The 13,834-nt window shown below is 47.2% G+C and overlaps 1 protein-coding gene across 3 annotated transcripts in view; it reads left to right on the plus strand.

The window, feature by feature from the left end:
• RIN2 (Ras and Rab interactor 2) overlaps positions 1-13,834 on the plus strand; it is a 229,459-nt gene that overhangs the window by 109,293 nt on the left and 106,332 nt on the right. For 2 of the 3 annotated variants that reach the window (XM_060120206.1, XM_060120208.1), the window contains exon 1: positions 13,175-13,660. The exons of the other annotated variant lie outside the window; for it this stretch is intronic. The gene's annotated coding sequence lies outside the window, so the exon portion shown is untranslated. Of the gene's footprint in view, positions 1-13,174; positions 13,661-13,834 lie in introns of those variants that run through there. 3 annotated transcript variants of the gene reach the window in all.

The following is a 13,834-nucleotide window of genomic DNA, read 5'->3' on the forward strand; positions in this document are numbered from 1 at the left end:
AAGCAAGGGATTATGATGAGAAAAATCAGAGGAGTTTCTTAAAAGCTCTAATTGAGCAGAACTGGACCAAAGTGCATGGGTATCCTGAGAGGACTTGTCCTCCGGTGACTCTTCTTAGTCTTTGAATTTATTTTGCAAGGGCTAGACAAAAAAGAGATTCTCTAGTAATACAAATTACATCCTCAGTCCAAAATAGATTTATCATTAGTTGCACTGAGTAATATAACATTTTAACTTATTTGCAAATAAGTCTTTCAAATTTAGCAAACTTGCAACAGTTTGCAAAGTAAGTCTTTTGTTTCCATTTTTGCCTGGAAATTGTGTGTTATGCTCACAAAGAATAGTGGTTATTCACAGGGACATAGAAATTTTATTCAAAATATGTTTGTGTATTTTTTCTGGATTTTATATTGGCAAATATGTTTCCTTTAATTGTGAATTCCATACCAAAGGAGCAGGATTCCTAAGAGAACTAGTAAACCAGGCTCTGAGACAAGCATTTGTGTAGAAGTCATTAACTGGGAGGTGATCTCAGGAAAGTGGGGACAGGACACAGGGAAGGGGGAGCAGCCGTTAAAGTGTGTTGTGCATGTGTGTGTGTGTGAGTCTGTGATTGTGATTGTCTTGGTTTGGGTGCCCCCAGAAGCAGACTCTAAGATAAGGATTCAAGTGCAGATAGTTTGGGGGGAGGGGTTTTTTTAAGGACCAAACTTTAATATTTCAAGGACATCCCAGATGCATTACTGGTGGGCGTCACAGAAGCTTCCATTCACACCAGCACGGCGAGAATCAAGAACTCTGAAAGTTAGAGCAGTTACCTCTTTGGATACATAAAAGCAGCATATTAAAGCATGTCACAGAGTACAAATAAAGAGGCATTCAGCAGAGCAGAAACAAGCAGCAGGCTAATTGTCCTAACAAGAGGGCAGGGAAGGTCCTGGAGCTCACAGGCCCAGAAAGAGTCAAAAAGAAGTGCAGGCATGGCTTTGGGCTGATTCTTATTACAACTAGTCAGAGGAAACCGAGGTTCAGATCTCCTGTGGCTGCAGTTGGATCTCACAGCAAAGAGAACCTTTGGTTACTTGTCACAAGGTGGCCGAGCAAGGAGAGAGGGGTGAGGTTTAGGCAGCGATGCTCACCCCGGCCAACATCTCTGCGTGAGCTCTGAGCCTGTCCTCTGGCCACAGGACGTGAAGTGAGAAAGGAAAGGGGAAGGGATGTGTCGTCAAGCCAGTTCCCACCCTAGGGCGACTAGAGCCTGATCTCACGGGGACCCCGGGAGATAGCACAGGACAGCGTCTGGGAGCTGCCCGACCTGGCGGTCCGGGAGCCGGGTCCGGGGAGGCATCGCCGTTGCGCCAGGTGTCACATGCCTTCAGAATCTCACCTGCCCGCGGCTGCCCACTTAGGCCGCGTCACCTTGCTGGTCCAGGTTTGCAGTGTGGCCGGAAGTGACAGTGTGCAAATGTCCGGTGTGAAACACCACGGGGATGGGGGTGCCAGTCTGGAATGTCCTCCTTCCCCACTCTTGTGGGGGCTCCATTCTGGAGGGGGCAGGGCCGGTCTGCACGCACATCACTGCTGAGGTTGGAACATCAGGCTGGAAACAGATTGAAAAGGGGCCGTGAATACTCACCCAGGGAACATGGACATTAGGTTCCTAAAAAAGGGCTGCAGTGCAGCAACAGGAAGCGGGATGCTGGACAGGGCCGTTCCCTTGAGGTGGACCCGCGGGATGAGGGGTAGCAGACGCACAGTGGGGACCACAGATGGCAACAAGATGCCCCAAACACTGAGGATGCCTCGGTCCAGGGCCTGAGCGGATGTGGGGAGTGGGGAGGAAGATGACCGAGGTTTGGACAAGAGACCCCGCAGGACTGGGGGTGATTGATGGGAGCAGTGAAGCGGGAATTCAAGCCTGCTGTTGTCGTTAAGAGCAGGGGCACGGACTTCAGGGGAAAGGAATGCCGAGCGGAAAGTCAGCGTTTCAGAGACAGAAACCAAAAAGGAGCACTTCTTTTTGTCATTTTTTGTGGGCAGATCTTTCTGAGTTCAGAAAAGGAGGTGGGGGAGGAGTAAGAGGACCCAACAAACACTTTTGGGTTTGGTTTTGCTTTTTTTTCCCCCTAAATTGGAAGCAGACAAAAAAAAGGGCTGTGATCCAGAAATCACGCGTGGGCCTGCCAGTTAATGATTGTCTTCTGTTCACTCTCCTTGTACACCTCAGTGAAATCATAGAGGGATAGAAAATAATCAAAGATAGGGAGCAGGGGCTTCCCTGGTGGCGCAGTGGTTGAGAATCTGCCTGCCAATGCAGGGGACACGGGTTCGAGTCCCGGTCCGGGAAGATCCCACATACCGCAGAGCAGCTGGGCCCGTGAGCCACAACTACTGAGCCTGCGCCTCTGGAGCCTGTGCTCCGCAACAAGAGAGGCCGCGACAGTGAGAGGCCCACGCACCGCGATGAAGAGTGGCCCTGCTCGCCGCAACTAGAGAAAGCCCTGGCACAGAAACGAAGACCCAACACAGCCATAAAATAAATAAATAAATAAATATAAATAAAAACAAAAAAGGGAGCAGGAAGAAAAAGGAAGCACTCGAGCGCTGAGAACAGGGTCCCTGGAGAAGCCTCGGTTAAAATAGAAGCTTCCGGCTGTAGGGGAGCCTCGTGTTTGTAGATGGAGGAGCCTGTGATGCCATAGCAGACAGGTGAGATGAGGCTGTACGGGTAAAATCCCTCTGTAGATCAAAATACCACACACCAACTGGGTCGCTGTTCTGACAGCGTTGGGACAATAGCTCTGGTATAGCCAGACACCTCCCCCTACCGATCTGGGTTAGGCCAAAGGGGACTGTGAGAAGCCTGGTTTGGCCCTGCTTTGAAGCAGACATAGACTATCTTCCCGGCTTTGACGAAAACACTTTCGGCCTTTTGGAGAAAAGCAAAAGGAGAAGGCCTTCAGGAAGAAGAAAGCATTCACTTCTAATCTTCCCCTTTGTTGGGGACCCACCCAAAGAGAGGGAGGCCTTGTTTTACCAAGATAAGCAGCTCGGGGTGGATTCTCAGGCATGTTATCCAGTGCTCTGTTATCTACAGTAACTCGAGGTCAGTAGAAGCTGATTACAGAGGGTCATAGAATATCCCCAGCCCCTAAGCAAGTGTGCATATAGGGCCTTGATCTCAGACACAAGGCAGAGGTATTTGTCAGTGCGTACCGGGAGCGTTTGGACCTCGACAGTGAGGATGCTGGGAGGGGAATGACAGCTGGTTTAGGATGAAGACGGGATTGGGGGAGGAGCCCAGGGTGGTAGCCCCAGAGTGAAGGGGCTACAGTGTTTCAGAATAGCTGGGGAAGGAGAGAAGGCAGAGGAGAAGCACGATGGCTGGGCTGCTTTGAAGGAGAGAACATGACCTTGTAAACCTGGAATTAGAAGCTGGAGAGAGATTAGGAGGCCTTAGGGCTGTTGAATCCAAGCTTGTCTGTTTTCTCCAAGTGCCGCAAGGGTGTAACTCAGGTCACTTGGGACTGAGCCTTACACACCTGCAAATGAAGGTCAGGTGAGGGTGGGAGAAGCCCCGAAGCGGTGGTGGAACCCGTGTCCATCCTTTCCTGGGCTGTAGGATGACCCAGTCTGCCCTCTGGTAGTGTCCTTAGCCCCACTCTAGCCTCATCCCTCCCCATGGAAGGAGAAGTCTACAGGGTCAAAGGCTGTGCTGACCCAGAGCCCGCATCCCCCGATGCCTCTTGCTTCAGATACACGTTCCTTGGAATCCCTGTCCTCACGCCCCACACCTGCTTGCCCTGCCTGTGCAGACTTCCCCCACATCCCTCCGCCCGAGGGCTGGCTGCGCTTCTGGAGACGTAGTTAGTACATTTCCATAGGCTGAGGGTTTGGGAGGGAATGTGAGATGGACAGGGCTTGGACAGGAAGGCTGAGGTGTCCACCAAGCTGTTCCAGGGAAAAGAAGGGTGACAAGCCAGGGAGTAGGTTCAGGATGGCCCATGTCCCCACAATCAACACAGAATACTGAAGAGTCTGAACATTTTAAATTGCAACCAGGCTTTCCAAGTCCTTATAATTTCAATTTGTCATGATAGAAGAACAGAACACGTTTTAGTTAACATCTTGTTGTCTTGATGTATAACTTTAAAAAATTCAGACATAAAGTATCTGAGTCTCCATTTGTCCTCTTGCCCTGAAAATACTGCTGTCTGCCCAGCATGCCCTTGAAGGCATGAGAGCCCGGACAAGGTCAATGGCACATTGACTGCCCTGTCCACTCAGACCATCCATCCATGAGTCCATTTGATCCTATTGCCTTTGATTTTCCATAACTCTGACCCCAACGCTGTCATTATGACCCAAAGTTCTCTCCTCAGATGTGAGTGTGTCCCCACCCACCAGTACTCCCGATGGAAAAGGGTGATCCAGCTGCCTCCCTGCCCCCTTGGCCTCCACGCTAACTGTGCCTGCCTGTCTGGCCTCCGTGCCCTAAGCATGGGTCAGACACCTGACCAAGAGGAATGGAGGGGTAGACCATTGCGAGGAAAGCCCTGAGCTTTAAAGACAGCCTGCACAGCCTGCAGAAACTGTTTGATATTTGTAGCTTGTGCTAAACTGAGTAACATGAAACTGGATTTGTGAAATGCCCCAGTCGTCTGTGCTTGTCTCTCCCAGCAAAAGCTGCAAGTGCCCTTGGCCAGCTGAGAGACAGACTTTTTAAACACGCCTGAACTTCGGAGGCACAATTTCAGACAAAAACCACCTTTTTGGCGATGGCAGCAGACATCACTGAGAACCTTACTGACCTCTGTGGGTCTCCATGACTCTTTTGCAGACACATAAAATAATAAATTATTTTGGAGAGCAACTGTTTATACCTATATGTACCTCCCTTGATAACACGGATTCTGGCTGTGAGATAGTATTAATACATGTTAATAGGGCACTTACTCTGTACAGAAGGTATCGTGGTATTTCGTTACTTTGGTGTTGGACGGTGCGCTTCTGCTTAGCATCCCATGTGGAATCTGCGGGCTTAGAAGGAGGGTATCTCCAGAGGAGGCTCAGCTGTTCTCCAGCCCACTTCCTAAGAGCCAGGATGGGAATTTTAAGGGTCTAATCCCCGTAACACATGATGCAAGTGCATGCACAAACACACGGAGAAGCCCACTTGCTCGGTTAGTTATGTTTCATTGGGAGTTTGGCATCTTTTCTGTGGATTTCTTTTGATTTGTGGTCTCAAGTGAAGCTGTGCTAGCTTGGACACACACCTGGAGACCTCTTGAGGATTCTGTTGATGCAGAAATGAAAGAGCTGAGGAACATGAGTGGCTGAGGATGCAGAGAGAACAGTGGGTCTGTATGTTATAGAGAGAGGAGAGGCTTCCAGATCACAGACTCCACAGGAAAAATCCAGTCACAGGGAGAACACATGGGCTCCGTAAGCCAATGTGCTTATGTTTCAAGGTGGTATAAAGAATGTTTCTTCCAGCACGTTGTGTGGGTCGACAGCATGGAATAAATGTTCCTGGCATTTGAGCTTGCCTTGTCGTTCCTGAAGCTGTGTTCTTCCTATCGTCTTCTGCTTGCATGAAACCATTCCTTTAAAACCCTCCCTTTCAGCCTCAATGACGTGTGTGTAAAATCTCACGCACTTACTTTTCCAACACTTATTGAGCACATACGTGCCAGGCACTGGGTAAGATGCTGGAGAGACTACTCTGAATAAGGCATGTGAATTCCCAGTGTCTGTGGGCTAAACGAAGCTCTTCTCTTCTTCAACCTTTAAAACATGGCACCTTCTGGGGGCTTCCCTGGTGGTGCAGTGGTTGAGAGTCCGCCTGTCGATGCAGGGGACACGGGTTCGTGCCCCGGTCTGGGAGGATCCCACGTGCCGCAGAGCGGCTGGGCCCGTGAGCCGTGGCCGCTGGGCCTGCGCGTCCGGAGCCTGTGCTCCGCAATGGGAGAGGCCACAACAGTGAGAGGCCCACGTACCGCAAAAACAACAACAACAACAAAAAAAACATGGCACCTTCTAAATCTAAAATAACAGACTGAGCATATGGCTTCCTTCAGTGTTCCTGATGGTACCATTTAACGTGGTGAAGGTGATAGCTAGAAATATTTCATGTCTTAATAGGGACAAATAATGTGGTTTCATGGAGCAAACACTGGTTTCAGTCTGGAGATCCCGTTTCTTACTTTTGCTCTCTTGTATGACTTCCATGTATGAAGGATCAAATAAAAGCAACCTCTTCAGAGACCTTGTGGTGGAGAATGGGTGAAGTGGGTGCAGTGGGAGCTGGAGCCAGTTGTCTCTGCTCACTAGAGCTGATTGTTAAATTTTCGTGAATTCTACAAGCCCACCGCTGTCACGTTGGTAGCTTGAAATTGGCCCCGATGGGAGTATTTACCCGACGAAGTAGGCAAATGCTAAAACTTGGAGCTTTTATTCTCCAGGAAGCCAGTTGTTCAACATTTTCCAGCATATCACTGATTAAAGGGGAGGATAAATATTCTAATGATGAAGTGGAAAGTTTGGAAAGATGTCAGCATGTGCAGGATCAAAATGAAGGAGACAGAAGCGAATTAGTCCATGACATTCCAGGCATTCTCCACCCTAGTTTATTACATAGTGATGATGTCGTCGGTTTTTTTTTTCCTTCATAGAGGTGGTTGTCATGACATTTTAACCTGGGACTGTTTTATTTCATTTTATTTCATTTCAGTAAGAACGCTGAACATGAGATATGCTCTGTTAAAGAGGACATTTTTCTATAGCCGTTTGGACTTGGTGTATGTTCTTTACTCTTTTGTCAGCTAATGACATAGGTTGTTACTAAACAAACCAAAAAATATTAAAAGAATAAAGGGTATGGAGTTTGGAATTATAATAACCCATTGCTGGGGTATTCCTTTTTTATATTAATTTTTATTGGAGTATGGTTGCTTTACAATGTTGTGTTAGCCTCCACTGCACAACAAAATGAATCAGCCATACACATACAGATATCCCCTCCCTTTTGGACTTCCCTCCCATTTAGGTTACCACAGTGCATTAGGTGGAGTTCCCTGTGCTATACAGTATGTTCCCATCAGTTGTCTATTTTATACATAGTATCAATAATGTATATGTGTCAATCCTAGTCCCCCAATTCCTCCCTCCCACCCCTTCCCCCCTTGGTATCCATATATTTGTTCTCTAAGTCTGTGTCTCTGTTTCTGCTTTGCAAATAAGATCATCTATACCATTTTTCTAGATTCCACATATATGCATTATTATATATTTGCTTTCTGTTTCAGACTTACTTCAGTCTGTATGACACTCTCTAGGTCCATCCACGTCTCTGCAAATGACCCAATTTCCTTCGCTGGTGTATTGCTTGAGTACTCTCAGAGGCCCTGAGGAGAATCACTTTCACTTTTCTCACTGATCTTCTAAGAAATACAAAATATTCAGTAATGTAGCCAATTCATAATGAAATAGATAAAGCTGCACTGAACATAGTTTGTGATAGATCCAAACCTGATGTTACATTTGTTTGTAATTTTTGAAAGTGAAAAGTACTTGGTCTGAGAAATATCTTATGCTGGTCGACGAAAACGTGACAACAGCTAAAACTGCACAGTCATGTTTGTTATTGACTAAGATTTTACAGAAGCATCAAATAATCTTGCAAAATATATATTCAAAATTTAACACAGGAAAATTGGGACAACTTCATAGAAATAATGAGAATAACCACAGCCACCTTACAGGGCAGGAACTTTAATCAGTAGCATTTCATGAAGACAAAATTCTGTTCGATCAATCACAGCTCTGATATAAAGTTTACAAGGAACAGAATTCCCTAAAAACTAGTTTCCATAAATGTAAAGTTAAATGGGTATCCATATGGAAAAATAAGGACTTTAAAACCCCTGCTTTCCAAAGAGAAAGGCAATCACAGATAAAAAAAAAAAAAGAAGAAGAAGAAAAAAAAACCTGCTTTACACCATACACAAAAATTAATTTGAGATGGACCATAGATCTATGCATTAAAGCTAAAACTATAGGGGCTTCCCTGGTGGCACAGTGGTTAAGAATCTGCCTGCCAATGCAGGGGCACAGGTTCAAGCCCTGGTCCGGGAAGATCCCACCTGCTGCGAAGCAACTAAGCCCATGCGCCACAACTACTGAGCCTGTGCTCTAGAGCCCACGAGCCACGACTACTGAAGCCCGCGCACCTAGAGCCCGTGCTCCCAACAAGAGAAGCCACCACAATGAGAAGCCAGAGCACCACAACGAAGAGTAGCCCCCGCTCACCACAACTAGAGACAGCCTGCATACAGCAGCAAAGACCCAACACAGCCAAAAATAAAATAAAATAAAATAATTTTTAAAAAAAAGCTAAAACTATAAAGCTTTTGGAATAAAACACAGAATATTCAATAGCTTTAATTTCTTATGTTAGAAAAGAAGGTACAAAATTAAAATAGGACAGAAGAAAGTTTTAAACAGTTGTCTGCACTGTATAAGAAACTGATTAAGGAATTAAGATGGCTTAATGGAGTTTGCTCCAGAAAATATTTTCTCCATGAAAATGATCCATATTGGTATAATTCCAATGAAAATATATGTGCTTATTAAGCACTGACTTAAAACTTCCTTGAAGACAGAGACTAGATTAAAATAAGGTAAAAACATCTTTACAACAGTCCACAACTCTTATCAGAAAGGCTGACTCAATTCCATTTCTTTTAAGTCAGAAACTTAAATTTTTTTTTTCTTTGACCTCACCGCTCAGCTTGCCGGATCTTAGTTCCCTGACCAGGGATGGAGCCCGTGCCCCCTGCAGTGGAAGCACGGAGTCCTAACCACTGAACTGCCAGGGAAGTCTCAGAAACTTAATTTTTTTAAAGAGAAGAGATACACCCAGGCAGCAGAGCCCACACACACCTTTGGAATCGTGATAGCAGAGGGGGAAATGTGCCTTTTGCTCGTCCTCCTCACCCCCCAACTGAAGCATCTTCCCTCGGATGGTCCAAAGGCCTCCCTCTCTCATATTCACTTAGGAAACCCCCACCAATGGAGACATCTGCAAGTTCTGTTCTGGTTTAATGGAGCTTTTCCTTTATCAGTGTGTGCTTTATTCCAAGATCTTTGCTTTTTTAATTGAAGCATAGTTGATGTACAATGTTGTGTTAGTTTTAGGTGTACAGCAAAGTGATTCAGTTATGTTCTTCTTCAGATTCTTTTCCATTTTAGGTTATTACAAGATGTTGAATATAGTTCCCTGTGCTGTACAGCCGGTCCTTGTTGGTTATCTATTTTATATATAGTAGCGTATATCTGTTAATCCACAGATAATTTGTGGATTAATTTATCCCTCCCCCCTCCTTTGGTAACCATAAGTTTGTTTTCTGTGTCTGTGAATCTATTTGTTTTGTAAATAAGTTCATTGTGTCATATTTTAGATTCCACATATAAGTGATATCATGTGATATCTTGTCTTTATCTGGCTTACTTCACTTAGTATGATAATCTCTAGGTCCATCCATGTTGCTGCCAGTGGCATCATTTCATTCTTTTTTATGGCCGAGTAGTATTCCATTGTGTGTGTGTGTGTGTGTGTGTACACACACACACACACACCACATCTTCTTTATCCACTCATCTGTCAATGGAAATTTAGGTTGCTTCCATGTCTTGGCTATTGTAAATAGTGCTTATGAGCATAGGGATGCATGTGTCTTTTTGAACTGGAATTTTCATCTTTTCTGGATATGTGCCCAGGCATGGGATTGCTGGATCATATGGTAACTGTATTTTTAGTTTTTTAAGGAACTTCCGTACTGTTCTCCACAGTGGCTGCACCAATTTACATTCCTACCAACAGTGTAGGAGAGTTCCCCCAAGATCTTTGAATTCAGCATTTGATAAGATGATGATAAATAGCTTGAAGTTCTACTTGCTTTGGAGAACTCATGGTCATCTTTCTGAAGCTCTTCTGGTCAAAGCATATTTGATGGAAGGGAATATACATCTATCCACCTGCTCAAGAGAGAGGACCCTTATTGTCAGGATACAAGATGCCCTGGACCCTGGCACTGCCAGGCCTGGTGGGAAGTACAAAGCCATCAGCCTGAGGCTGAGATTCAAGACTCTCCTCTCCCCCATCCCCCCCCCCCACCGTGGTCCAAAGGCTTCTCATATCTTCTCACTCAGGGTATCTGCTCCTTATCAGTTAAGCTGGCATGTGGCTCACGATCCAGCTTTCATGGGTAAGCACGTACCCTGTGACTCTCAGCTCAGAAGGTTCTCCCTCATCTGAGAACAGCCAGTGAATTACTAGCCTGGGTCATATGACATCACTGGGTCACCAGTCAGCTGAGAGAACCGAATGGGCAGAATCACCGCCCTCTGCACATCAGGCAGGAGCTGGGCATGGCAGGTGCTTTACGAGGGGTGTGGTAGGTCAGGCAGGGTGTCTGGGTACAGAGAGCAAACCTGTGGGCTCTGTTGAACTGGAGGAGCTCACATCCCAGCCAGAGAGAACCCTCCAAGCCAGCTAGCCATGGCCATGCTGGGATGACAGCTCACTGTGACAGAGAAGCTAGACACCCACATTTTAGGCAAAATGTCCTGATTTTTTTGAGTCACCAGGTGTATTAGGCACTGTCAAGACCTTCCGGTATCCCTTGGGTGTTTGGCATTTCCACGCATGGTAGCCTGACTTCCAACTGCCAGCTTTGCCCAAGGGCTCTCTTCGGCCCCAAGAGCCCACTTTGCCGGCACCAGGGATACGTTGGAGGTGCTGGTGACCCAAGGCCCCCTGGGGGGAGTCCGAAAAATACCCCTCAGTTGGGACCACCTGAGCCATGGTCTACACTGGCTCTCAGAGTTCCCAACCCAGTCACCCACGTTGATTGCTTGCTTGGTGATGCCCTTTATACTGCTGCCTTTCCTCCCCTGTGTCCCATACCCTCTGCCCGACCAGTGTGTCCTGAAGTCACCTCTCATAAACGACTGGGACATGAATTTTTGACTCAGGGTCTCTGGAGACTGTTTATTCAAACTGTTACAAAGTGTGTTACTTCATCTATTGTATCTGCAGTGTAGAGTCCATCCAAGAGCCACCAGGTTATAAACCTCTAGTTAAAATTAACCACCAGGGGCTTCCCTGGTGGCGCAGTGGTTGAGAGTCCGCCTGCCGATGCAGGGGACACGGGTTTGTGCCCCGGTCCGGGAAGAGCCCACATGCCGTGGAGCGGCTGGGCCCGTGAGCCATGGCCGCTGGGCCTGCACGTCCGGAGCCTGTGCTCTGCAACGGGAGAGGCCACAACAGTGAGAGGCCTAGGTACCGCAAAAATAATAATAAAATAAAATAAAAAATTAACCACCAATGTAGACCCTTTTACCATCGTGGCCAGAGAGCTTTGGGAAGCAAAGCTCTAAACTCAGGTGCTCACACATTGACAGTAAACCTGGGGGAGCCCTGGAGGGTGTGACTTCCCTCCGTGGTGTCCTTCGGGTTCAGGGCCGATGCGGCTTATGGGGCTTCTTCATTGTACGTGTGGTGTCTGCGCATGAGTGCCAGGTGTGACCACTGACTACGTGGTGCTTTTCAAGTGAGGAGGTTAAAAGACACATACTTCTGAGAATGACCTTGGGGGGTCACCCCCCTCCCTTCTCAGCCCTGTTCCAGGCGGGCAGAGTGCAGCAGCCCTGAGGCCTGAGAAGCTGTCGCCCTGCAGGGACAAGAGGCAAGGAGAAGGAGGCGGGAGGCTAACTCTTGGATGGCCGGAGGGGTAAAATGAGGGCATCGGGTGGGAGGTAAGAGAGGCAGTTTCCCATCCGAGGGAAGGGGGAACTTCCAACAGCAGAGCTGCCCACCTATGTCCAGGGCACGGTCATTGCCTTTGGTGGAGACATCCACACCTGGGCTTCGTGGGCAGCAGCAAAGCTTCTGCAGCGTCTCTGTGAGACATCTGTTTTCCAAGGACGAAAGGGATGGACCCCCCCGGACTTTGTTACAGGCCAATCCTGTGAGCGGCGGAAATGCACAGTCTCACCTGTGAGCACCTTCCTAAAAAAAGAAGAAAAATTATTTTATTATCCTTGGCTACTCTTGTGAAAGTCAAGACAAAGAGCATTGTTCCTAATTCTATTTAAAAGCAGTTATCGAGGAAGGGGCCTGGGAATACAGTTCTTTGCTTCTGATTTCTTACTTCCCACAAATTAGTTCTCTTTTCAATGAAAAATGTTTATGATCTTAAAAATACTTTAAAAAGTTTAACGATTGAGAGATAATCAGTGCTGGGCAGTGATACAAGATGCTCAAAGAACAAATTTTAAATTTACATAACTTGAATTGTCAAGGCAGAGGCTGGAATAGAGATTTTCTATTCAACTTGTAAAATCCGTGGTCATACAAAGATAATCATGGAAATATTCAGAGACCTTGCCTGGATCCAGACACAGAACCGCCCCACTGGCTTTTACCTCTTAGTAAAAACGAAAAGCATTCAAAAGAGGGAGGACCTGCCATCCTCGGAGCCACTCAAGGAACCAGGCAAAAAGGTGACATGCCTGTCTCAGGACTGACCTCGACCTGACAGGTCCCCGGGGGTGAGTCACTTTCTTTTACTTCAGTCAGTTTGGCTGTAAAATGATTATGAGCTCTTGTTTACCAAGAAGTAAAGTCCGCTTTGCCTCGCTTTATTCAACTGCTACAAAGAAGAAGGAAGAACACAGTGATTAGAAAGCTTCTGTGGCCGACTTTCACAGCAGCAGGTGATGAGAACCCCCGTGACTTGAACAAGCCGAGTCTCTTTTAATCAGACTTGGGGGTCATGGTTGCCAATGTCAGTGTTACTACTGCTGCTTTGTGGGTTTGCACTTGTGACCTGAGGCGAATGGAATGGGAAGGGTATAGGCTGATTAAATAAATCCGGGTGGACGGGGGAGGAGGACAAGGTCCATCTCAGATGTAGCCTATCTTGCCCGGATTTGGCAAGCTGGAATTGCGAGCAACAGCTGGAATTTTGCCAGTGACTTAGCTCCGTGGCTCAGTGAACTGAAAACCAGGCTCTGGGTGTTCCAGTCCCGTCGGCCAGCCCACAGCCCAGCGCCAGGTGGCGGTGCCCCAGCGCTCCCAGCGGAATGGGCTGGAAGGCCGGCCGGGAGCCATCCTGCTCAGCAGCAGTCCACGCAGCCTGGCACCCAGCCGGACGACTCAGTGAGTCCTGGATGCTGAAATCTCAGGACAGACTTCACCTCAGCACTCGCTCTTGGGGCCACATGGAAGCCACTGCGAGCCTCCCTCCAAAGTGACCGAGCCCGGTGTTGGGGGGAGAGTCAGGAACATTCGCTTCCTGCCTTTGTCCTTTAGCCGGACTGCAGGGACCAGCTTCGTTTACATTCCTTCAGTGCTGTTATTGAAAAGGCTTGGCAGCTCCAAAGTGCTTGCAGTGTCCTTTAGTCCCATTAGGGCTTTTTTTTCTCTCTCTCTCTTTTTTTTTTTTTTTGCTAGCTTTCAGCTAGCATCTGGAATGATCCACTGGATGTGCTAGGCTCCTTTTTCGAGAATCCGCTCCGCCGTTCAGGGAAACCAGGCAAGAAGCAAGCTTCCACCGTATAAGTCTGGAGGAATTTGACAGCCTCTCCAACTACGGTACCTTTTCTGTTTTTTGGTCCAGCCTGTTACTGGGGGTGGTTTTAGGATGAAACTACCGGTGTAACCTAACCCTTTGGGGGGAAGGGTAGGAACCACAGGTGGAAAGAAAGTCTCCTTATAAATTGTATTAAGTGTCTGTCTGTGTTGAATTGGGGTGTCAGAGGCTATGCT

This window comes from Mesoplodon densirostris, chromosome 16 (genome assembly GCF_025265405.1).
Source record: "Mesoplodon densirostris isolate mMesDen1 chromosome 16, mMesDen1 primary haplotype, whole genome shotgun sequence".
NCBI classification, from domain to species: domain Eukaryota; kingdom Metazoa; phylum Chordata; class Mammalia; order Artiodactyla; family Ziphiidae; genus Mesoplodon; species Mesoplodon densirostris.